The following is a 24455-nucleotide window of genomic DNA, read 5'->3' on the forward strand; positions in this document are numbered from 1 at the left end:
CGATGTGTAGCTCATATTCATTCAACTACTCAAGCATTTAGTGGCGCGACTGGCATGCGTTTGGTGTACAGCGGATCGATGGTTGAGTAAGGGAAGTGGGTTGTAGCGATGGTCATTGCAAGGTGACTTTTTTTGTATCTGATTCACACACTGATGTTGCCACATAAATTACACATTGCACAAATGCAGCCAGACGGTTAAGACTGATATACAACTCTGAGATTACTGTTCCGCAGTTTGTGGTTTAACCTGTAATTCAGGTTTTTTTGTTTCAGTTTTATATAGCGCAAAATCGACCCAAACGAATTGGAGTCTCTTCAAGAGCACCAGTTACATCACATAAAAACCAATTCATTTTTTGTAGGAACCGGGAAATAAAGTGATTTGCCAAGAATCACAGGATATTGAGCCAACGCCGGGACTCGAACCTGGTTCCCCTGTTCCAAAGTGGGCAGCACTGGCCGTTAGACCACTCCCTGTCCCCTGAAAGGGTAACCCACAGTGTAACTGGATCCCCTCTCTTTGAACTGATCTTCTGTTTGTGTGTGTGAATTGGTCATTGGTTGTACCCAGCTAGATAACTTCTGAGTAAGTCTGAAGAGCTGGCGATGGGGCGGGGTGTGGATGGGCAGAGAGGAACAAGAAATTTTTATTTCATGTTAAATTTTAGTCTTGCAGCACCCAAACTCATCACCTCAAGACAATTCACACTCTGTGCTGGAAACATATGGGAGGCAACCTGTACGACCGACACTGCTTTGATGCCACAGGTCTGTGTCATAAACAAAACGTAACACAAATTTAAGCAGAATTATTTGAGAACAACGAACAGAAATCAAAAGTGCGCGATATTGGGTGCAAACACAGTTGTTGTTTTTGAACCACTGTGTGCTTTTCACACTAATGGAGCCAAAGGGGTCAAGCAGAGTTTGAAGGCATACCTTTAATAACTGCCTTGGGTGCCAGGCTGAGTAGCCCTCTGACAGTGGTCTGGCAGGCATCACCACTGTCCTGCTAAGAAGTAAAACATCAAAGAAACGACTGCCTTCCCTTCCCATGATTGAATTGGCTGAAGCCTGGGGCTTAGATGAAGAACTGAAGGAGTGTTTTTTTGTTGTCTTTGAAGTGCAAATGTGAGCTTTGTTTGATGGATTTTGTTTTGTGCGCGGAGCGCCGGTACCGGTCTGGAACTGGATTGAGCACAGCCCTTTGTTTTTGCTCAGCCAGGCGACAAAAGCTTGCACAGGGGCCTGCGGATTTTGCATATGTATTGAGCCTATTGTGTTTTAAACAGTTCTTTGATCTGCGCGTTTTAGTGCCCCTCAAATGAGACATTTGTTTGCTGTAGCTGTCACTTCAAGGCCATGTTTTCCTGTCAGCGAGTGGTGGGACTGAGAAGAGTTGGACTCTGAAAGATGAAGCAGGGATATAACCTCGTTGCTTTCACTAAATTGATGACCTTTTAGTTACAAGGCACCTAAAGCAAACCAAAACAAAACACAAACACTTATCCACACAGCTTCCAAAGCCCACAGTAACCAAGAGAGTGTGGTGGCCGTGAAGAAAGATCAAACACAGCAAATTAAGTGGACGTGAACCTTTCATGAAGCTGGCGCACAAGCGCAAGCTGCTAATTAATAAAACAGCAGCTTAAGACAAATGATGGGGGGTGGGCACAGGAATGCAGAAGCCTCCCTGCGCGCCACTGCTCGCTCCCGAGAGCAAAACTCTGTGGGAGTGACACATTGGAAAGGAGGTGGGACATGCACCCACCTTTGGCCATTTGCGTGCTTTCATTATTGAAAGCCACACGCAATGGCCAATCCAATGTGTCAAAGGTGTGTGGGTGGAGTGAGACCCAAAAGGAAAAGTTTGGAGTGCTCACAAGAAGCCTCCCATAGAGCAACGCATGCACGCTGCGCTAGGCTCGACATAAAAATATATTTGTCCTTGTGTAACGTAACCGGTGCTCATCTAAAGTGTTCCAATACCTTTGGGTCGAGTTCGAGCTATATAAATCTGCAAAAAAACAAAACGAGACGCCTCTCCAGTAAGCAAGAAAAGAACCAACTGCTTTCCGCTGCCTATGCCCAAGGTGCTACTTAGAACCCAACTACATCACAATGTATTGGGCATAGGAAGACCGTGTCCCCCATGGTCAAACAGGTCAGCATGAAAGTTAATCACAACTCCTCTTTTTTTCGGAAGAAATCATTACATTCACAAAGGAAACCCTAAAGTGGAAATCTAGAATGTATATAAAATAAAAGTATTCCATACCTATAAAAATACTTTTCAGACTAACACAAAAGACTATTATACAACTTCTTTCCAGTATAGAATGAAAGGATGCACCCGAATATGGACTCAGTGGAAAAATCGCAACCTGGCAGGTCACTGCCCTACCACATTTACTCACTTTGTTCTCTACGTAAGATTGCACAACAGCTTGTGGGTTTTCATTGCTCATGGCGTCCTGCCCTACCAACTCCTCGCTAGATCGTCAAACACATTCCTCACCATAACTCAGCCCTACACGTTCCCCTGGTTCTTGTTTTGTAAGATCCTCAATGTCCCCCTCATCCATGTCCAGTACTCCTGGATTGCAGCCATTCTCTGTCAGACAGTCAAACTTATGGTTGTCAGTAGACTTGTGTCACTGTCTGGTGCGGTCTCTCTTTTCCCTCACACAACAACAAAGCAGAGAAATGCCATACTTTCCCACCATTCAACAACACTACAAAAGATCTTTTTGACCAACAAAGGGTGTAGAAAACAGCTCTGGACTTTCTTCAAAATGCCACCACTTTCTACTCTTACTGTTAGAAATGGGGGTCACTAGTTGGCAGTGGCTTGCACCCTGTACAAATAGGGATCCTTATTCTAGTCAGGGTAATGGTATTACACAGCTATGATAACCCCTGCTCACCCCCTTGGCAGCTTGGCACGAGCAGTCAGGCTTATCTCAGAGACAATGTGTAAAGCATTTGTACAAACACACACATTGAAATACACCACACCAGTTTAGAAAAATAACCAATGTTTATCTGAATAAAACAAGACCAAAACGACAAAAATCCAACATATACGAGTAAATATATCACTTTTAAACAGTTCAAAATACTTAAGTCCATAGGAAATTATATATGCACCACTCTAATCACAAAGTACCTGGGATGCCTCAAAATCAAAGACGAATACAGGCGCAGGGGAGATGAGGTGCCGGAAGATAATGCAATACGTTGATTCCTTATTCGCAGAGAAGGTGATGCATCGAGCCCTTTTTTTTTTTTTTGCAGATTTATATAGCGCGAACTCGACCCGAAGGTATTGGAGCGCTTTACATGAGCACCAGTGGCGTTACACAAGGACACATTCATTTTTTTGTTGTTGGTAGGCAGAGGGAGATTAAGTGATTTGCCCAGAATCACAGGATATGGAGTCGACTCCGAGGCTCGAACCTTGGTTTCCCAGCTCCAAGGTCGGCAGTCTAGCCGTGAGACCACATCCTCTCCCCTTACTACCAGGGGAGGTGATGCATCGGTTTCTGGACACGTGGCCTTAGTTCCTTACTGCAGTGCTTCATGGATGAAGAAGTTGGTACACAGGTATGATGCGTTAAAATCCGGATGCGCTGGGGGTGATGTGGGGGCGGCAGCGAAACAGGCGCTGTGTTGACTTTCCAGCCACAAAACAGGTGATGCGGTGATCTGTTCAGCTGCACAACAAGACCTGAATCGGAGTCCGAGCAGGTACCACGGACGTCGGTGACACAGTGCTCAGGACTCTGGCTGCGGCGATCTTTCAACTGCATGGCAGGTGCCGCTTCTTCGGCCGCTCCATGGTGACACGTTGTGTTTTTCAGCCGCACGGCAGCTGCGTCAGGAAAAAGAGGTGCTGGGGGATGATGCATAGATTTTCTGGAGTCCTTTGCAGCAAAACTACCTCCAAGGGCCCAGAACTGGAATTGGCACCACTTGGCAAGTCAGAAGTCCTAGCAGAGGAATTCAGGGGCTGCAGATGAAGTCTTTGATGGCTCTGAGACTTCTTAACACGAGGCAAGGACACAGAAGCCCTTGTAGAACTTTGGCAAACAGGATACAGAAAGTCCAGTCCCTTCACTGCCCAAGACAGAAGCAGCAAACTGTAGGCCAACACAACACTGCAACCAGCAGAGTGGCAGTTCTCCTCCTACAGCTTTTACAGCTTCTTCTTGGCAGAATATCCTCTTTGTCCAGAAATGTTCTGAAGTTATGATGTCACAGCTCCAGTACTTTTACCAGTTTTTGCCTTTGAAGTAGGCAAACCTCAAAGGAAATTCTTTGTAATGTACAAGACCCTGCCTTTCCCTGACCTGGCTCCAGACAAACTACAGGGGGTGGAGACAGCTTCGTGTGAGGATAGGCACAGCCCTATTCAGGTGTCTTTGACAACTTCTCCCAATTCTCTAGCTCAGGAAGACCCATCAGCCTGGTGAAGGGCCGTCAGGATATGCAGGGCACACCTCAGCTCCCTTTGTGTGACTGCACAAACAGCCCAACTGTCACCCTCCCTCAGACGTGGATGCCATAGGCAGGCAGAGGCACAGAATGACAGAGCAGGAAAATGCTCACTTTCTAAAAGTGCCTACAAGGGAATTTATTTTTCTCTAAATCTCCATAATATTCCCATATATTCATGAAGTCCTAAATAGTGACTTCAGACAATACATATTTGGAATTGCACATATTTTTTCAACATGAATGAGTCTCAAATGAAAACAAGATGAGTGTAACCTTTTTTAGAAAAATATAAATTTATGTAGAAAAATTCATTGAGGATACAAAAAAGCAAATCACAAGTACACACTTTTGTCAACACCTATTCCAATTCTTTAACAGCATGGAAATACACTTGGAATACTTCTGCTTACACGCAGGACAACGTTTATCATTTGAGAAATGGTATTTGCTTCCACATCTAAAACACTGTTTTCCAACCAAGATCTTAGTTTTGGTTGCACTGTCCATGTTACTACCATTAGACTGTTTCATTGATTTGTGGAAATTGTTTTTAGGGTTTACCCTGGCAACAACTGAACTTTCATCCTTGTTAGTTTTTGCCTTTTCCACTAATACGACTGCTTTTGCACAAATCCCAGTAAACTCAGCACTCTGGACAATATCAAGTGAACTCCTGTAGAGAGGATTCCCTTTTGGTCCACAGTTTGTCCTGTATTTTAAGATTCGCAGCCTGCATAACTATCTGATTGCAAATTAACTCATCATGGAGTGTACCAAAGCGACCAGTAAGTGCTACATTTTGAAGTGCAGCCACAAAATCCTCAATGGATTCTTCTTTTGCCTGCATGCTATGGAAGAATGTATATTGGTTAACCGCAACACAAACTGTGGGCTTGAAATAGTTAGATCCTCCAAAGCGTTCAAGTACACATCGCCTTAACCAGCTTGTTTAGGATTTTAGTTGATTCGATTGGATACTTTCGTACCTGCGCACCTAAACAATGTAGCAGAATGTTCTTTTTCCTATCCGGTGTAAGATCCACCTCATCCTTAAAAGTAGAAATTTAATTTTTGAAATACTCGCGCCACTCTTCGCACTTGTGTGAGGATTCCCCCGAGGTTGGTATAAACGGTTGGGGATGGGACAGATTCCAAACATTTCCTGATGCCATACTAGCAAATCTACTACTAATAAACAGGTAGAACCCTAAGTCTCAAAGATTCTAGTACCCCAATGAGCATGAAAGACTTGGAAACAGAGAATTACAAGAACCCAATTGGAACAATTGAATTTGCACAAATAACTGAAATATAAATGCGGACAAACAAATTATTTGATTACAAGATCCATGCTAACTTATAAATAAATACGCACATAACTGTCTCTTAAAAATGTGCACATAACTGTGGACAACCTGGAAAAAGAAATATGAATACTGCTTGATGAACATACTGCAAGACACTCAGAAAATTTTGATTCAGGGATTCCTACTAAATTTAAAGTGTGTGCATCACTATGTTAAAAGGTGCGCTGAATGCCCTTGAGCGTGTACGCATCACTGTGATTAAAGATGTGCTGAATAATTCTGAAAGTGTAAGCATCACTGGCCAAGAAAATGTGCTGTTGAAAAACTTAACCCCCTACGAAGCTCTACAAGGTGCACGGACGAATGCATGAATAACACGACCACAGCAAGTGGAGTTAAACCCTGAGCTTCACTACAGTGAACTGAAAAGTGTAAAGCACCTCAGCAAATTTTGAAAATGAGCGCTGCAATAATCAAACGCTGCAAGGGCTACACACTCCCCCTTACTAGTGTGCGCACCATCGAAAAGAGTAAAGCGCTTCGCAGACAGTTGGGTGAGTGCTTCATTTTAAAGAGTGCGCATCTCTGAAAAGGAAAATGCACTCCAATGATGAGGGAGCACCTCACTGACAGGTGATGCACTTTAAAAAGTGTGCATCACTAGAATAGACAAGCATTGGCATAGCCAATAGGTCTCACCTTTGTGACCTTACAAGTGTTAAGCCATGCAGAATATTACCCTGGGTAGTTCAATTATAGCTTAATTTCTGAATATGTGTTAGGCTATATCAAGCACAAATTGTATCCACTTATTAAAAAAATGAAAATAAACTGTACACAAAATAGTAAGTGTTTTCCAAATTGCAGGCACATGACTTGTGAAGCAAACTAAACAAGCCAGAGATTAAATGTGGCTTCAGCTCCCTGGAGACTTGATATGTGCAATTTGGCCCCACCTCACTATCACTCTCGTATCTGCACAAGTCTGCAAGGAAGGTGTCGCAAACCTGCTATCAATTCCGTCACTTATGGCACTTTTTAACAGATTTGCCGATTCCACCCATTATTTACAAGACAAAAACTAACGTACACTGGGCCCCAAGCAGTAAGAGAACACCATATTTGAGGGTTGTTTTTTTTAACTTTTCAATTCATCTGCTCTAATAATCTTCAATAAAAAAGCACAAGTATATTAAGGGTTGTGCTTGCAGATATTTTCATTTTAACCCCGTAGGACATATACAGATTGGGAATACAGTAAAATATTTGTATGAACATACCCTGGGAGTGCACAAGGGCTAAATATCGCTATTTAATTGATATAACAATTCACGGAGGCCATTAACGCTATTCAAAGGCACACAATAATTGAGTCAGCCAAGCGTTACAAATACATTGCAAATTTGCAGCTACTAAAAGGTGCACATAAATCCCAAAGATTAAATCAAAGAGCATTTGCAATGCAATACAATCGGTTTCACCTTTGGGACTTAAGTATTTAGACATGCAGCAAACGGTCGCGCTTTCAGTTAAAGTGTAAGGCAGCAGCTGCAGCCTAGTGCTGGAATACACTACTGTTGTCTGTGAGAGCGGCTGGCGTACTTCGGGCAAGTTTCAGTCCTATAAGTTACATAAATGTACTTGAAGGAGGCTGCTGCCCAACTCCGGTAAGTACATGATTCCTACAACTCTGGAGTCTGTTGTGGGAAAATGGTACTCGGTGCCTGCACAGCAAGGGCTCATCTACACATCGTAATTGATACCTTTTCTGCAGCTTTATACAGCACGAAGCCAACCCGCCAGCACCAAAGTGCTCCACACCAGCAGCACATCTCCCACATGAAATCAAACCTTCATGCCTCCATGGCACGGGAGAGGTCAAATCCCAGCGCCGGGTCAACATCCTGTGATTCTGGGCAAATCACATAATCCCCCTGTGCCACAAAAACAGAAAAATATGCTCTCAAGTGCAAAACCTATCCCTTGTGCCCAAAGCGCCGCAATGCTCCCGGTCAAGTCCGGGCTATATAAACCAGCAAAACACATACCAAGTACGCATGTGCTTTATATGGTAGAATAAAATGCAGATTTAAATGTGTTTATCACAGCTACGCCATAAAAGCAAATGCTATTTGTTATATTATAAATAACATACAACTGTATGGCCATGTAAAAGGAATAGATGGTCACCCTGTCTCTAAACTACTTAACATGACATGTTAAGTAGCTTAACAAAACATGCAGAGTTTTCCAGCGTTTCATATAGAAGGCAGTACTGCTGCTGCTGCTGGAGTTCCTTCGTCAACACGGTCAGCAAGCATGAAAACACTTTATATGAGAAACACGTCATCTACACAAAAGCATACCTTTCTTCCTCCCCTGCATGGGAGAGGTCAATCCCAGCGCCGGGTCAACTTCCTGTGATTCTGGGCAAATCACTTAATCCCCCGTGCCACAAAATCAGAAAAACATGCCCTCAGGTGTTAAACCTCCGCCTCATGTGTAAAGCACTTTAATGCTCTCGGTCTAAGTTCACGCTGTAAAGCTGCAAAACACATACCAACTACGTACACGCTTTACATGGTAGAAGAAAATAACCATTTAAATACCACGCTTTGTGTCCGTCCAAATGAAACAAAGAATAGATGATCACCACCGCAAAGCGCCCGGCCAAGTCCGCGCTATATAAAGCAGCAAAACACATACCAAGTACGCATGCACTTTATATGGTAAAATAAAATGGCTTCTCGGTTTAAAAACGCAAAGTAATGTTGACATTAAGAACATAGATACTGTTTTTTTTTTTACAGGTGGGCTAAACTAAAGCTTTTGTTATTGCAGTCTGTACCTAGTCAGGTGAAGTGCATTGTGGAGTTTGTAGTCCCAGATATTTCGAAATGTCACACGCCATTGTAAGAAGCTAGCTCGCCCTTAATTCCGTTCTGATTGATACCTGTAGCCGCGTTGGGGTGGAGAAGGAAAGGTCGTAGTGTGGGGAAGTGGTGGGCGCACGAGATTGCACTGATGGATCAGGGTTTATTCTGGCGGGGGTCATGTAATCCGGGAAAGTTCCGGTCTTCCTGCTGCAAACCATTAGTTCTCCCATTGTATTCTTGTGTTTATTGTACAGCATTGTTGAAAAATAAAACCAACAAGTGAAACAAGACCGCGAGTGGTGTGTGCGCACTGCAAGGAATGTAAGGAATGCAGCTGACACCCTGCACACTGCGGCTCGCTCCAGACAGCTGGATGCCGTGGGAGTGATCATTTACAGGAAAGGTGGGACATGCACCCGCCTTTGGCCAATTGCATGCTTTCATTTTTGAAAGCCACACGCAAAGGCCAATAGAATGTGTGGAAGTTGAAAAACCACACGGACAAGTTTTCATAAAGTCTGGAGTGATTCCAAGAGGCCTCCCCATAGAGCAGTGCATGTGCGCTGCGCTAGGCTCGACCTAAACAAATGTGATCCGATGCCGATAGAATCACACCAAAAAAACTGAACCGCTGGATGCTTACCAGCTTAGATGAATACATGCACTGGTAACAAACCAGATGCGATGTATCTTTAAAATGGCCGCTGACGTGGAGCACACGGTCAACAAGCAAAATGATGACAAAATGTGCCACATCTCAGGACGTTTCACAGATGTGCCGGACAATGCGTTCCACTGACGTGGAACAAAGAGCTCCTCTGATATCGCGCCTTCCAGCAAGAGACGGTTGCTGCCAACGGTAACACACGCAAAGTGACAAAAGTATAAAAGTACTTACAGGCTCCGTAGATACAGCCCACAGCAATTCTCCTTACTTAATGTTCCTGAAACTTTACTTGAAAAGTGTATCACCCCTCTTCCCACACGTGCATTGTTTTCAGCATCTGTGTCATACTGCTCTGTAGTAGCGTAGGTTCAACATAGTGTCAGGGCGAAGGTAGATTGTCACCAAAATTATAAAGATGCTTACAGACAGAATTGGCGAAATAAAAGTTTCTTTATTGCTCTGACACCGTATAGAGAATGAAACGCCTGTTCAGTCAGCAAGAAAAGCACCAACTGCCTGCCGCCTATGTCCAAGGTTCTACCAGGTTCCCAACTACATCACAATGGCTTGGGCATACGAAGAATGTGCCCTCCCCCCCCCCCCCCCCATGGTCAAACAGGTCAGTATGAAAGTTGATCACAAAAGGGAGTCCCTTCCTAATTGTAATTCGGTATGGCATTAGACTTTCTACCTGGCTGGTTTTTAGGTCTCGGCTGCGAAGGCTGCGCTTTCGCAGTCTCGGCTGCGAAGGCTGCGCTTGCGCAGTCTCGCTCCGAGATTTAATGTTTTCAGAAGAGGGGCTTGAACCCGCACCTCTTCTTCCCTCTTCTCCATTGGCTGGCCTCTTAAATGCTGGTCAGCCATTGGAGAAGAGCTTTGTCTCTCCAAAGAAGCCCCGTCTTTTTCGGATTCGGGGGCGTGTTTTTTACTCTCTTTCTTTCCTCTGGAATGTAAACATTCCAGCCAATGGCAAGAGGAGAGAAAGAAAAACACGCCCCCGAATCCGAAAAACGCCGCTGCGTTTCTCCGAGGCATTTCTGCTTGACCTCGGAGAAAGGCGGTGGTGTCTCCGTATGTTCTTGCTACACCACTAACTGGATTGCTGGAGTGAACCCCTGTGACATTTTCTGCACAAGCATTGTATTCAATACAAGTATTCTAGGTCACCCCAGGACACTGCCCCTTGGTGTTTACGCCTTTTTTGCGCCCGTTTATATTTTCCCACTCGGTGGGAAATGCTGTTCATCTTATGCTGCCTGGAAAGGAGCGTAAATATGGAAAAAGCTTCGTTAGAGTAGAACAATCACTGAGAGAATAATGTTCACAAACTGTAGTGGTGAAAATCATTGTTTTAAAAATAAATATTGATGCGGGAGGAGCTACGTAAGTGCACGCTACAAGGGATTAATTCTTGGACCCCGCGGAGTGTTGTTTTTCCAGTGGACCAGGGCATCCGATGTTCAGAGCTCTCTCGTGTACGTTTAACCCCCAAAACGTGCGCGTTAATGTTTTCAAAAGTTGTGCTCCCTTTAAGTGGGTATCCAGCCCATAATCTGTCTCTCCAGCGTCACTGTCATGCGAGGCTGTGTAGATTCACACTCGAGGGGTACAGACGCCTCAGGTACTTCTGCTGGGGTCTTCCTGATGTGGTACAGAACCACACATGCTCCTCTGAAACCTTCAGCGGAAAGTCACGACAGCATTGCAGCTGTCACAGGCAGGCGCGGTGCCGCGACAAACGAGTATGTACCTGAGTAATGACAGGGTGTAGGCCTTGTCTCCGCACTGGTGCCAGACTGCACGGCCTCCAATTACAACACACCTCCACCAATTGCTGCACATTAACTCCTCTTAATCAGACTGTACGGCCACCAATCACAGCACACTAACCCCTCTTAATCAGATTGTACGGCCACCAATCACAACACACTAACTCCTCTTAATTAGACTGCAAGGCAACCAATTACCAGACACAAACGCCTCTTAATCAGACTGTACGACCACCAATCACAGCACACCAACTCCTCCTAATTAGACTGTACGACCACCAATCACAGCACACCAACTCTCAATGGTGTCCCAGAGGTGTTGTGCTCTCGGCGGTGTAATTCACGATGGTAACAGCAGCAGTAGTGGTGGTTCTAATAGTAATAACAGCAGTACTTGTGGTTGGCTTAGTAGACGTAGTAACCCCAGGAGGGCAATAAGTCAAATCACTAGAACAAGTGGCAGTAGTACTAGTAATGAAAAGTAGAACTGCGAGTAGTAGTAACTCTATTAGTAGTAGTATTATTGGTAGGAGTAGTACAACTATTACTCGTAGCAGTAGTACTAGTTGCAATGACAGTAGTCATACTAGTAATAGCAGTGGTAGCCTTTCTACAATTAAAAGTAGCAGTACTGCTATTAAAAGTAGTAATACCACTAGTAATTGTAGCACCAACTTTAATAATAGCAGAACTTATGATAGCCTTAGTGGGAGTAGCAAAACCAGGAGGGGCAATAAGTTGAATCACTAGACCCAGTGGAATTAGTACTAGTAATGACAGTAGAACTGCAAGGAGTGGTGACACTATAGGCAGTAGTACTACAATAGTAATAGTAACAATAGAACTGATAGCAGTGGTAGTACTACATTTTTAGTTCAAGGGAGTGTCCATACTAATTTGAGAGTGATTAAGCTATTGACATTGTAAATAACAATGCAGTTTCTTTATATGTTTTAAAAACAAAAACATAAACAAAAATAATGTCATGAGCAATGCCAATAGCTCTTACTTTAACAATGCCGAGACCGTTGCATTGTAAATGCTTGTTACTGTCTGGCCTTAGTTTTTAAGTATGGTAGATAACATTTCCTAGAAAAAACAGACTTGCCATCTGTTCACATTTGAAATATTCTTAAGTAGAACTTTATATGAAATAATCTGTATTCAAGACTGATTTGCATATGACTGGGTCCAAACTGGAATGGCATGGTGAGCAAAAAAACGATGGATTTGGGCCCAGATCTCTGTACTGGGGTGAATGTATGACATTGTTCTGCATTCTGTCCATCAATAGTTCTTTTTGCAATTGTCACCCCGAGTGGGACGGGTATGCTCAGACGTGAGTCCCGTGCTCTGCATGCCACTGGAATCAAGCTATCCTGGCTGAAGAGGGGTGAAACCCCAAAACCGGTCCTAGGATACTTGTTTCCAGTCCAGGGAGGACCTGGCCTGGCAGTTCGGGCTGGATTGTTCCCATTGGGCACAGGGTCAAGACTGATTTGCATATGGCTGGGTCCAAACTGGAATGGCATGGTGAGCAAAAAAACGATGGATTTAGGCCCAGATCTCTGTACTGGGGTGAATGTATGACATTGTTCTGCATTCTGTCCATCAATTGTTCTTTTTGCAATTCTTCTATACCAGGCTGCATACGTCTTTGGTTGCTGGGCTGGTTGTTATTTTACTTAAGATTATACACATTTTGAGACAGTATACCAGGCTATTCTGCTTAAAAGTAAAGAGTTTCTGCTGCAGGGCAAGATTATGCAAATTATGTGGGAGTTAGTTTCCTGAGGAAGTGGTGCAGCAGAGAAAGCCTGCCAAAATACTGTAGTGCTAGAGGCACTCTTATGGTCTGACACCACGTAATGACCTTTGACTTCCATCATTTTAATTGACTTTGGTATTTTATTTCACCCTAGCCTGAATGTACAACATCCTGCATATGCCTTGTTTCTCTTGAAGGTTTCTTTCTTGTAATCTTGCAGTCTTACAGTGAGAGCCGTCACGGAGTAAACAGCCTTGCCAAGAACAGAACGTGTGAGATGTGCAGTTGAAAGCATGAGAGAGAGAGAGAGAGGTGTGGAATGTATTTTTTGGTCTCGCAGTGCAGTGTTATGAGCAGTGGTACACAAATGTGCATTGTGTTGTATATTGAGAGATGAAGTATGTGCTGCTATAGGCAGTGGTGCACAAATGTGCATTGTTTTGTACATTGGGAAGTATTATGAAGTTCTTACTATTGCCTTTGACATGGCCTCATGTCATCCTGAATTTTGACTCTGCCTTGCTTGAGCTTTTCTGCACGCGCAGACAGGCCCCAGAGTGTTTGTAAGTTGTTTGGGTTAATTATGTTCAAGGTTGTTTTGTGAGATATTTTTTAATGTACCCTGGAAGGCTGTTGTAAGCTTCATTAAGATAAAGGCTGGAACATGTGAGAATGTAGAGGGAACGTGGGAACTACTTTTGCCCTGAAATGCTTGCATGGAAACTGGCCAGTTCCAGTAGGCTTCCTTAGCGCAGAGGGAAAGACTCTTGAACCTTCTAGTGTACTTTGAGACTATAAAGCGGAGATTGTTGACTTGGAAACTGGGATTTTGGAATCCCAATGGGGACGTACACGTCTACTTCGGTAAAGCGGAACCCTGGTTGCTGAGGCTCTTATCCCTGGCTGTTAAATCCCCCAGTCTGGAGTGGGCTAAGATGCAGTGTTTGCACCAGGTGAAGTGTTGGGGTTTTGATTATTGCCATTGTGACTTGTGGCCAGTGGCTATGATCCTATAAGGTGTCTTCTTTGTGATGTGTGAGTGAGTCAGAGTGCACCTCCAAAGTATCTTTCTGATTTCTTGCAGGACATCCAGTATTATTTGCTGCTTTTTTATTCATTATTATTATTCATGCATTTAACTGTTGCGTCTACCAAGTGTGTTATTATTGCTTGCATATAAATATATATATATCTATATACATTTGAATGTTGTTCATTTGGCATCTGGGAAAGCGTTTCTGTTAGAGAGCATTGCATAAATAAAACCCCAAGCCTTATTCTAAAAAGACAGTCTTTGCATTTTGTAAAGTGAAACCCCTTTCTAGGTGTTGTTGTGTTTTATGTCTCCTGCCTCTTCGTGTTTGGGCTATCATGTAGAGGTGGTAGTATTGTGAGGGCGAGGAAGGCAAGACAAATACCCAGCCCCAGTGGTATGTATATGCCACTGAAATACATGTTGGAGGGAAGGGTGAGGGCAGGTATGAGATATCGCTTTTGCAAATATTTAATTGCAACTAGTTGAAACCATAGTCACTGTCACCATACCCTGTAGACCGGTGGCTGTTATGATGTCGTTATTGACTCGCGCTCGAGTCAAGAATCAAGTTAGAATGCGGTGGTTTGAATAGGGATCAGATTGAGACCAGGCGATTGGCAGATGGGTGGTATTTCTTGTAACTCCCGTGCTGGGTCGAAATAAAGAATTACTCACAATTTGTGAGGCATGTTTTTCACAACAGTGGTCCTTCCTGTTTCTCTCTGTCTGGCTACTTCGGGGCTGAATAGCGCTTCTGATTCAGTTGGCATTTAACACATAGTAGCATCACTAAAAGAGTTTCATGCAAAAACAGCCTATAGTGCTACATCTAGAACTAGTCAGAGTGGTCCGATTCATACTGAAGGCCTAGTGTCGGCAGCCACTTTGGAAGCCTCCCCAGCAGTACAGTATTGCATTTATATAGTGCTCCCAACCAATGATGAGACACTGAGCACTTTTAGTAAAGCCTCTGGTGTGCCTTGCAGAGCTAGAGACTACTGAACTCTCCGCCATTCTACTCTGCACTACTACATTCCATACAAATGGCCTCTACACCACTGCACTCTATGCCACCCTACTCTGCACCACTCTACTCTATTCAAGGGTGGTGTGGAAGGTCCTGATTGGTGTTATGTTGACAGGCCACAATTAGGCCTATCATTGACACCCCATGGTGGGATTCTCGCTGGCCCATGGTCACATTACTTCAAGGGGCGGCGTGGGGTCGCAGCATTAGCAGTCATGCTCCTGCAGATTGTGGGTGATGAGGCACAGTTCATTATACTCCTGCTCAGCTTGGATGCTGTTGCAGACACTTGTGGACCTAGTGTTGTAAGGCACATTGTGGGCATCATGTAAACAATACACTGATGTCCCCAACAAACCATTTTTAATGGACGCTAGAAAGGTTAACTGCATGCAAGTGGTCCCACATAAGTGGATCCAATAATCTGCTAAAAATGCTATATTTTAAAGTATGAGGCATTTGTAATGATGCAGTTACACAGAGGAAAGGCACACTTGTTTTTGAAAGACCACCCCATCTTCTCCCACTGTTGTTTTGCTCTAGGGTGTAGTTTACGTATTTCGAGGTTAGTGTGACACACTTTCGGGAAATTCTGGCAACTTTCAGAAACAGCCAATATGATAACCAATACCATACGCATCACATATCAATGTGCATTTGGTTTTAAAACAAGCTTTAAAAATGCAATAGGTCTCGCGTTTAATTAAGTTAAAGCCATTTGCTTTGCTTTACAATACCATTAGCAAAGCAAATGGCTTTAACTTAATAAAAGGCGAGACTAATTGCATTTTCAATGCTTGTTTGTTGTTGTGGTGAGTTGAGTCAAGGCTGGATAGCAAGTATTTCAAGTTTGACGGCGGGAGAGGGGTACCCGTGTCAGCCTTTCAAGATGGGAAGAGTGCCGGGTGGAACGGTTTCGTTGGAGGGGAGAGGGCGTCAGAGCATTTTTTCCAAGGGCGGAGGTTTATTACAACCAGCCCGCACTTCACAGTCGGGGGCTGTTCCGTTTGCACTTCATGCACCGGCGTAGTTGTGGTTGTTACAGTCCTGCGATTTAAAGTTGCAACATCAAAGCACTGGGAATCGAAAGAGTGGGATGACACGAGGCATCACTGGGAATGCAGGATTGTTACTACCCAGTACTTAAGAGCAGGCAGGGTAGTGGGTTGCCCAGAACTCAAGCATGGGGTGGAGGGTTTGTTGCTGTCGATCACTACATATCTGGTCTTTGCCACTGGCTTTACCCGTCTAGAGCTGCCAATGCACTGGTACTATGACATCGCACTTGTTACCACAGTACGAGAGCTGTTACCACAGCCCCGCATGGGATGGCCGCTGCCTACCACGGCACCACAGCTGTCTACTCCTCACTGGCGAATGACCCTATAATCAGCACCCCACAATGATTCCAACTTTCTATGCTGTCCCCTTAAATAGATGCCTTCTCACCCCTGAAACACTCTCTCAACAGCTCCCCCAGATATTAGCACCCCACATCTAACTTTTAACCCACCCTTCCAAGATTCACTAATCACACAAATAATTAGCTTCAGCCCTACTAGCAGCCACGGAGGACAGTACTTAAGGCACTCCCACATTCCATCGAGCAAGAGCACCACAGCCCCCTTTTCAGAAAGAAATTCACCTAACGATTGAATAAACCCTGCCACCACCCCCTTTCCAAAGGAACACCCCAGAAATCTCACGGGAATCTACAATAACAAGCATTGGCATAGCCAATAGGTCTCGCTTTTGGGACCTTATAAGTATTTAGTTATGCAGCACAATATCCTTGGTGAAACAACATTAACTGTTGCATGGTTAAACAGTTTATAGTCAGTTTTTTTTTAATGGGACCATCGATGTAAATTCCAATGAACTAACACTGTAACATATGTCATGGTTTTCTAGAGGCTGTGCACTGTTACAGCCATCCTGTATGAACCACTGTGCCAATGATGAGTGAGGAAGTAAAGGAGGGGCATTTGCATACTTAGCTACCTCCATGCACAGAAAATAGTGCTGGATACCTTCTCTTTTTTTATTTCCCAAATGTGAATGATGCAAAGATTACAAACAGGAATGTTCACAAGACAGCAGAATTAAAAGTGGCAAAAGTGTCTAAGACGTCTCAAAATTGTGTTTTAACGAGTGGGCACAAACTTTATACTAGATGTAATACGTCAGTGTCTACGGAAACTTTGCTGGTCATTAGATGAGTCAAATTATAATCATCCCATCATGTAAAGATACTCCACTTAAAGCATATATGATCACTGTTCACCCGTCTTCTAAATTTGGAAATTATACAAATGCAGATTTGAGAGATATATATAGCACCGAGCACCAGTGCTTGGTCGCACATGGAGCAAACAAGCCTCATCGTGCCAACAGCAGAAAGGTCATTCTTAGCAAGAACTGCGCCAGCTAAGGCCCTGCCCCCACCATGTGAGTGCATAATCAGGTGTAGAGAGCAAGACAATTCTCTTTCATGTAGCCATGAAGCAACTGCTTGGTTTCCTGGCGAGCTATTTTACAGATACAAGCCAAAATTCCTCTTAAAACGTGATACCCAGGCACTGGAATTTTGCAGATAACTGATGCCCTCCTACCGACACAAAATATGTTTTACTGTAAACAACAAATTATCTGGAAAAAATAACGCGTGGGCATTCAGTTAACCAACTAAACCTGCACATTCTACTGCACACCACAAAAACTACAAAGAGATTATCTCCAATCCAGCTAATTAAATAAATCTAAATATTATTTAAATTTGTCAATTCATATTGTAATGAGATACGTTAGCCCTCTGAAGAATAATCTCTCCAACACATCGTCACACATTATTAAAAACACAGAAGCCATTAGTCACGGCGCAAGAAATAGGCCATGGCAGTTTCCTTGCAATTTTAAACAATGACTGCAGTGACTGTATGTTGGTCCCAATGTAATGGTGACAGCTGTCCCTCTTCAGGAACTACGACTTTCAAAAGAGCCGCCTAAAGAAATATATAGAGAGTTAACAGCATTTAAATAAAAAAACATGAGTCGCAGAAAAGAGGATATACCTTTCTCCTACAGCCAGATTTGGAGCAGTAACTATTTTTGTCAGGTATCATTTATTGCACAAAAGGAATCCCGACACTTTCCGCTACACACAGGAGCACAGATACACTGCAAAAGTGCCGATCTTAAAAATCAACAGAAAACATTTGTGGTGGACAAGGCAAACTATTTTAAGCAGTTTAATTTCCTTCAAAAAGAAACACTTTTCAATTTTTACCGGGTTATATTACAGATTTAAAAAAATGCTGAAGAGACATTAGTGAGCGTTGTTTAAGGCATTAAAAATGTACACAATTCATTTAATATTCCACTGTTGTGGCATTTCCGACCACAACAAAAAGGAAATATTTGCAACCTCACACTACACAGATCATAATTGCCAGCGTTACATAGAGTAAAACAATAGGAAATTCATCTTTAGAGTTCTCTTACCAGGTTCCCGGTTGATTTCGATGTCAAATTAGCACTGGGGCCGTACTTTCACCCCTATGGCAGAGGCAGCAACAGCCATTGGGGTTTGAGGCAAGCACTAGCAGCCATAATCCAGTTCCTGTTGACCAGGATTGCAACATCTCATTTTGAAACAAGGAAGTTAACCGTGGGGCCAAAGTTAAAGTGATCGCGGGGGAAAAATGCTACCGCCGGCCACAGCTTGCAGTGCATGTGCGCGAGTGGTGCGCGCGCAGCAGTAATCACGCCATATGGCGCCTCTGCTCAAGCGCGCGCCCGCGCACATGCACTGCAAGCTGTGGCCGGTGGTAGTATTTTTTTAAGCCCTTACTTAAAGTCTCGCCAGACCAGCGCAAGCGCTGGGTCAGGCGAGACCTAAAAACCCACAAAGGGCATCCGTGAACAGAATAGGAAGGGGCGGTCTGTAGGGACGGAACCAGTTTTTGAACTATGCCTTTCTGGTCATGCAGCCCTTTAAAGATCAAGGTGGGGTGGGGAACCACTTTTTGAATGATGTCTAAGCATTTCTGGGCAGCAGTCCTTAACACATTTTTGGCAAGGTGGGTGCGATAAAAACATATTTTAATCAGTCCGCACGAATAGAAGCAAGTGCTGTGGAACTGCAACACAGTATGCCAAATGGGAAAACGACAAGAACTGTACCAAGCTTACAAAAAGGATTGGCTATGCCGACTGTTAGTTTTAAAAAAAAATACAGAAAGTGTACGAGCACTAACCACACAAATTAAAGAACTGTGTGTATCCTATAATCTGCATCATCTCGGGCTGAGACACACAACCAGGGAGGGGGGGGTTGGCCCATAAAGGTTCATCATAAGCGACTAAAGTTCACGGACTGTTAGTGTCACAGGAAACAACCACCTATTAAACGTGATTTAACAAGAGCATGACGCTGCGCCACCACAAGGCGCCACCTGGGCTGGGCGCCACCAAGGAGGTACTCCTCCTCACACGCAAGAGAACCTCCCAACAATGAGCCTACTTTCAATAAAAGACAAAAATGTCTATGCATGAACGTTGTGGCAATGTTAAAATGACTTGTTTCTCAAGATGACGTAGCTACTACCATCTAATTAGACGAAGTCTATTTTGGATGCTACCCATTCATCCATAGTTTCACTGTTTTATTTTGTGTATACGAAATTTGATAGCGCCACGCGAGACTAAAACAACTCCAGAGAGAGAACACACACTCTAAGACACGTATAATGAAAACTCATGATACATTCTGGAACTCAGTTTAGCATATCAATATGAGTTGACTTTGTACATAACAGTTGGCAACTCATTTTTCCGTTATGACTCCCTGTAAATATTGGGTATTACAGCTACCCGGCTCTTTAATACCCATGTGATTGATTGACTCGGGAGAATGAAAAGCCTGCTCAACTTCGACAGTGTTCGAATATATATGTGCTATCTAGAAGGAAAAGTGCTGGCATTTTTTTTTACCAGAAACTCTGCGGTTTAATCCCAGCATTCCCACGACGTGTGATTTTGGGCAAATGCCATTATTTTAGTGCGCTGCAACTATTTTCTCGTAACGCAGTCCCCTACAAGTATGCTAAAAGCGGGTCACACATAGCGTTACCTTGTCGGTCTGGAGGGCGGCCGGGCTGCTGTACCTGCAGCGGGTCACAAAGTGCTAGCAGTTGTTCCAAAGCAGGCTGTACTCCACGGCCTCCACCAGCTGCTCGGCTCGCCGCGCCACCTCCTACGAGGGCAGCGCCCCCTGTGGGAAGCTCTGGTCCAGGTGGTTGACCAGGATGCGGCTCCCGGAGGCTAAGTCGTGCACCGAGTCCATCCGCACGCTGGCCGCCTTGGCCAGGACCCCCAGCACCAGCCGCTTGTTGGTCACCACCTTGTGCAGCAGGGACGGGTCTTCGGACAGCAGGAGCAGGATATTCGGCATCAGGTGGGCCACCCGGTCCTCCCCCAGGTAGATGCCAAAGTGGCCGAAGAGGGTGGGGGGCACCTCCAGCAGGTCCTCCCTTTTGTATATGGACACATTGTAGTGACTGGCAGTAAATACCTCATCTGAGGGCAAAAGTTTGAAGTTGGAAATCAGCAGCACTTTCTCGATAATGAAAGCCAGCACTCCCAGCACCGAGGATTTCATCCTTCCCTCGCTGCAGGCTGCACTTTCCTGTTGTAGCTCCTTCTTTCTGGGAGTTTCTGCCACTTTGATGATTTTGGCAATTTGGAAACTCGCCCTCCCACTTAATCCACCCCCATCTCCACCTCCGCCAAGCCCAACGCAGACCCTGCATTGAGAGATGCTGGCCGTGTGATTGGCTGGAAAGAATGTGGGTGGCCGACAGAAAGAAACTTGTAGCTCATTGAAACAGAACATTTTGAATAAAAGCACATGCCGCAGAAGCCACGACTTTGTTTACAGTCTGGCGTGAAAGCCCTGCCCGAGGAACTGCGGTAACATGTTGTCATTTGGTGTCCTCTTGGCCGTGCCACCTAACGCTGGGGACCCGTGGGCAGGCTCCAGAATGTGTCATTTTCTAAGGATTAGAACCGGGCCTGTGGGGGATCCGCCTTTCATGCTCCTGCTTGCTGTGCCCGCTCTTTTCCCCTGAGAAAAGGATTTTAAATCCTTTATCTAGTCTAACTTGGTAGCGAAGCTGCTCTCAAAGAGCTTGGAACAACAAGCCCCACTATGCACGGAAAAAGAGATCGTAAATAGTTTCAAATGCACCCATCTAATGGGCTCTTTACTGAGCACCGCATATACAGCAGAAAGTGGCAGCATTTCAAATGGTTTCAGGGATGTTTCGCACAAACGGTGCCCTTTGTTTTTGTCTACCAGTAAAACATCCTGCATGGTTTGCGAGGCTGAAATGGAAAACAAGCGCGGTACCGCAAAGGCAGCCGTTTGTTTATTTTCGCATCGCGCTTACAGTGAAAGCGCGATGTGAAAATAAAGACACGGCTGACTTTCCCAAAGCGGAATGTAAACAATAAAGAGCACACGGACTAATAAAGGAGTGTGTGTACTGCCACGGGTAAAAGATCAAATCCTGGTGGCCGGGGCCAAAAGGAGACAAGGCGGCAACAAGGAGCGACTAAGAAGCCTCCTTTACAATCACAAGCCAGCGTTTTGCATTTAAGATGATGCTGGCCAATTAAAAAGATTGGCGGGGCTTCAACTCCGCCTCCGAGAGCTTCGGAATCTGTATTGATTCCAAGAAGCTCTCGAATACCGAGAGCCGCGCATGCGCTGCTTTCGACAGCCGAGACCTAAACAAGCATTTACAATGCAATGGTCTCGGCATTGTTAAAGTTAGAGCTATTGTAATTGCTCATGACATTATTTTTGTTTATGTTTTTAAAACATTTAAAGAAACAGCATTGTTATTTACAATGTCAATAGCTTAATCTCTCTCAAATGCGAGACCTATTGCATTTGCACCCACACACAGAGCCACACACAGAGCCACCCACACAGAGGAAGGAAAATGTGTAACTAACTAAAGGTACCCAGCTAAGTAGCTTATGTGGAGGATGCAAAAAAGTCAATTGAGGATGACATCGGCTGAGAGGGACTGGGGTCAGTTGCGTGATATGCGTGTTTCTACTATGTTTGAACCAGTTCAGGGCTTTAAGTGGGGTGAAAAACACAAAGTGGGGGGGGGGGGGTCTCTCACAGGGGCGTGGCCGATGTAATTAAGGACGTGGCTTAGAAGTAAGTAAACTGAAAATCTGTGCTTAGCACAGTGTGCAGCCCGACTGGTATTTTGATGCTTCTGTTATCGCACCCAAATATACAATACAAGTAACAAGCCATGACTATTGGTTTTGCAAATGGTTGTTTGATACATAGATAAGATAAATAAGCAACAACCATGGCTACGTTGTAGAGCATATTGAAAATGCTTCCGTTCTGAAAAAATGAGACTGTAAAAGAACTATAAGAAGTTACATCTAAGGCAGCTTAGGGTCGTACTGCTGCAGAGTTAATATTTATTTTTTTCAACCTGAGGATAAGGGCAAAAACGGACAGCCCGATAGCGACCCGTCTAAGCACCTGCTGTTGGCACCGACTGGACCCGGCCCACTTAAAGCCCCGGATCCAATCCAATGTACCTCTCCACCGCCCCGCCCGGAACATACCCCCAAATATAAGAACGCTCATCTGCCGCTCCCAATGTTTACCATAATAACAGACAACACTGTGACAACATGGCTTAAAGACACTGAAAAAGCCAATAGCTCTCTCACGAAGACGTTGAAACAGCCAATAGCTCTCTGGCAGTCGAGACCTGGTGGTTTTGCCAATGCTTGTTTGATAAAGGGTTGTTCAAGGAAAATGGTTTGTATGTTAAAATCCTAACGACAAACGTAAATTGATTTATCAGCAAATAAAAGTATTATCTATGTTCAGCAACACTTCCACAATCTATTTTCACATTTGTACCCTTATACCAAAGCCTTTCTGTAATATGGAATGGTATAAATGTGTCTGCACTGCTCTGAATTACAGTAGTAGTACAAACGTGGGAATAAAAATATTTGTACTGGAAAAATTATTTTCTGGTATGCGTGGAGATTGCACCTGCACAGCTGCACTACAAGGACTATCGTTAAGAATCCAATCGGTATTGCTCTAAAATACACCACACCCTCACCAATAAGATTTGGGAATGTGCGCTGCATCATCCTTGCCCCTTAAACAATTCAGACATGCCAACACTCCCGATTCAGGCGGGAGACTACCGATTTCAAGGCTAGTCTCCCGCCTCCCGATTCCTGCAAGCAAAAACCCGATTCCTCGGGGTTTCAGCAGACAGGGCTCGGTATTGTGTAACGTGCTAATTCTTCCAGCAATAGTCAGAATTGCGATGCAGGAGGTCTAGAAGAGGTGAAACACCAACAAAGCCTCATTAACAAGCGAATGTTCTGTGAAGTACTGGGAGGGTGGTGGGCGGCGGCTGTGTGTGTGCCCGAAGCTGTTTCAGCCCGGGCTGACGGGGGAGGAGGGGGGGTGTATGCTCTGACCACAACCTGCCAGGCCAGTGCAAACTCTTGCATCCCCCTCTTTCTCTGCCTGCCATTGCGCTCCATGCTTCTGAAAGGTGATAAAAAAAACACGTGAATTTGCTTTCAAATGTCCGATCCTGCAGCAGCACACTTCCAAAGTCCATACATGACAGAAACCCGATTGAAGGCCCCTTCTCCCGATTTTTTTTTTTTTTAAATCTCCCACTTTGCTTTTCTGAAATGTTGGCATGTATGACAATTGAATACGAACCGAGATCTTATGTCATCTTCTGCCCGTCATTTGAACAACTAAAGGAAGGCATGGACATGGAAACAAAAGAAAGACGTGGTGAATACATCTACAAGCGAACGAGTGAACTATGGTTCTTTGGATCCCTCCCTGCCTGTATTGTAACTAAATGTAAGCGAAATCACGGGAATCAAATTCGAAAACAAAGTCCGTCTGTGGAACATCTTAATACAAAAATACATTCCACTTGCAAATTTTGTAATATATAGTAAGCCTACCTCGACAAACAAAGTAGGAAATGTATGTCCAATTTACGCTTCTGAACATAGACACGCATCATGCAGTAACATGAATAGCGGCAAATGCCCTTCTTTCAAATAAATAATTCCGTTAAAATGCATCGGAAAAATTCCTTTCTAAGATGTCCGCCGGAAGTCCCGTCACTCGCACCCCACCTGTGACAGTTGCTGCTGCAATGGGGGACGGTGCAGAGGAGCCCCCGGGCCGAAGTTTGGTGCCAACCTCCTCCTGCTTTAATGGACAGCAGTTGCAGAACGGCTTCTACGCCCCGACCGAACCAGTGCAGCAGCAGCGCCTTAGGCGGAGCTCCGGGGGACCGGGAGACTCTCAGCACCACCCTCAGAGCCATGATTCCCCGGCCAAGAAGTGCAGGCTCCGTAGGAGGCTGGAATCCGCCATGAAAAACCGACCACGTAAGTCTGTC

General features: G+C 44.5%; 1 pseudogene; it reads right to left on the bottom strand.

The window, feature by feature from the left end:
• Positions 1 to 5163: 5163 nt before the first annotated feature.
• On the bottom strand, positions 5164 to 20611 carry LOC146857156 (lecithin retinol acyltransferase-like; annotated as a pseudogene).
• Between the last annotated feature and the right edge of the window lie 3844 nt (positions 20612 to 24455).

This window comes from Triturus cristatus, chromosome 3_2, assembly GCF_964204655.1.
Source record: "Triturus cristatus chromosome 3_2, aTriCri1.1, whole genome shotgun sequence".
Classification (NCBI taxonomy): Eukaryota; Metazoa; Chordata; class Amphibia; order Caudata; family Salamandridae; genus Triturus; species Triturus cristatus.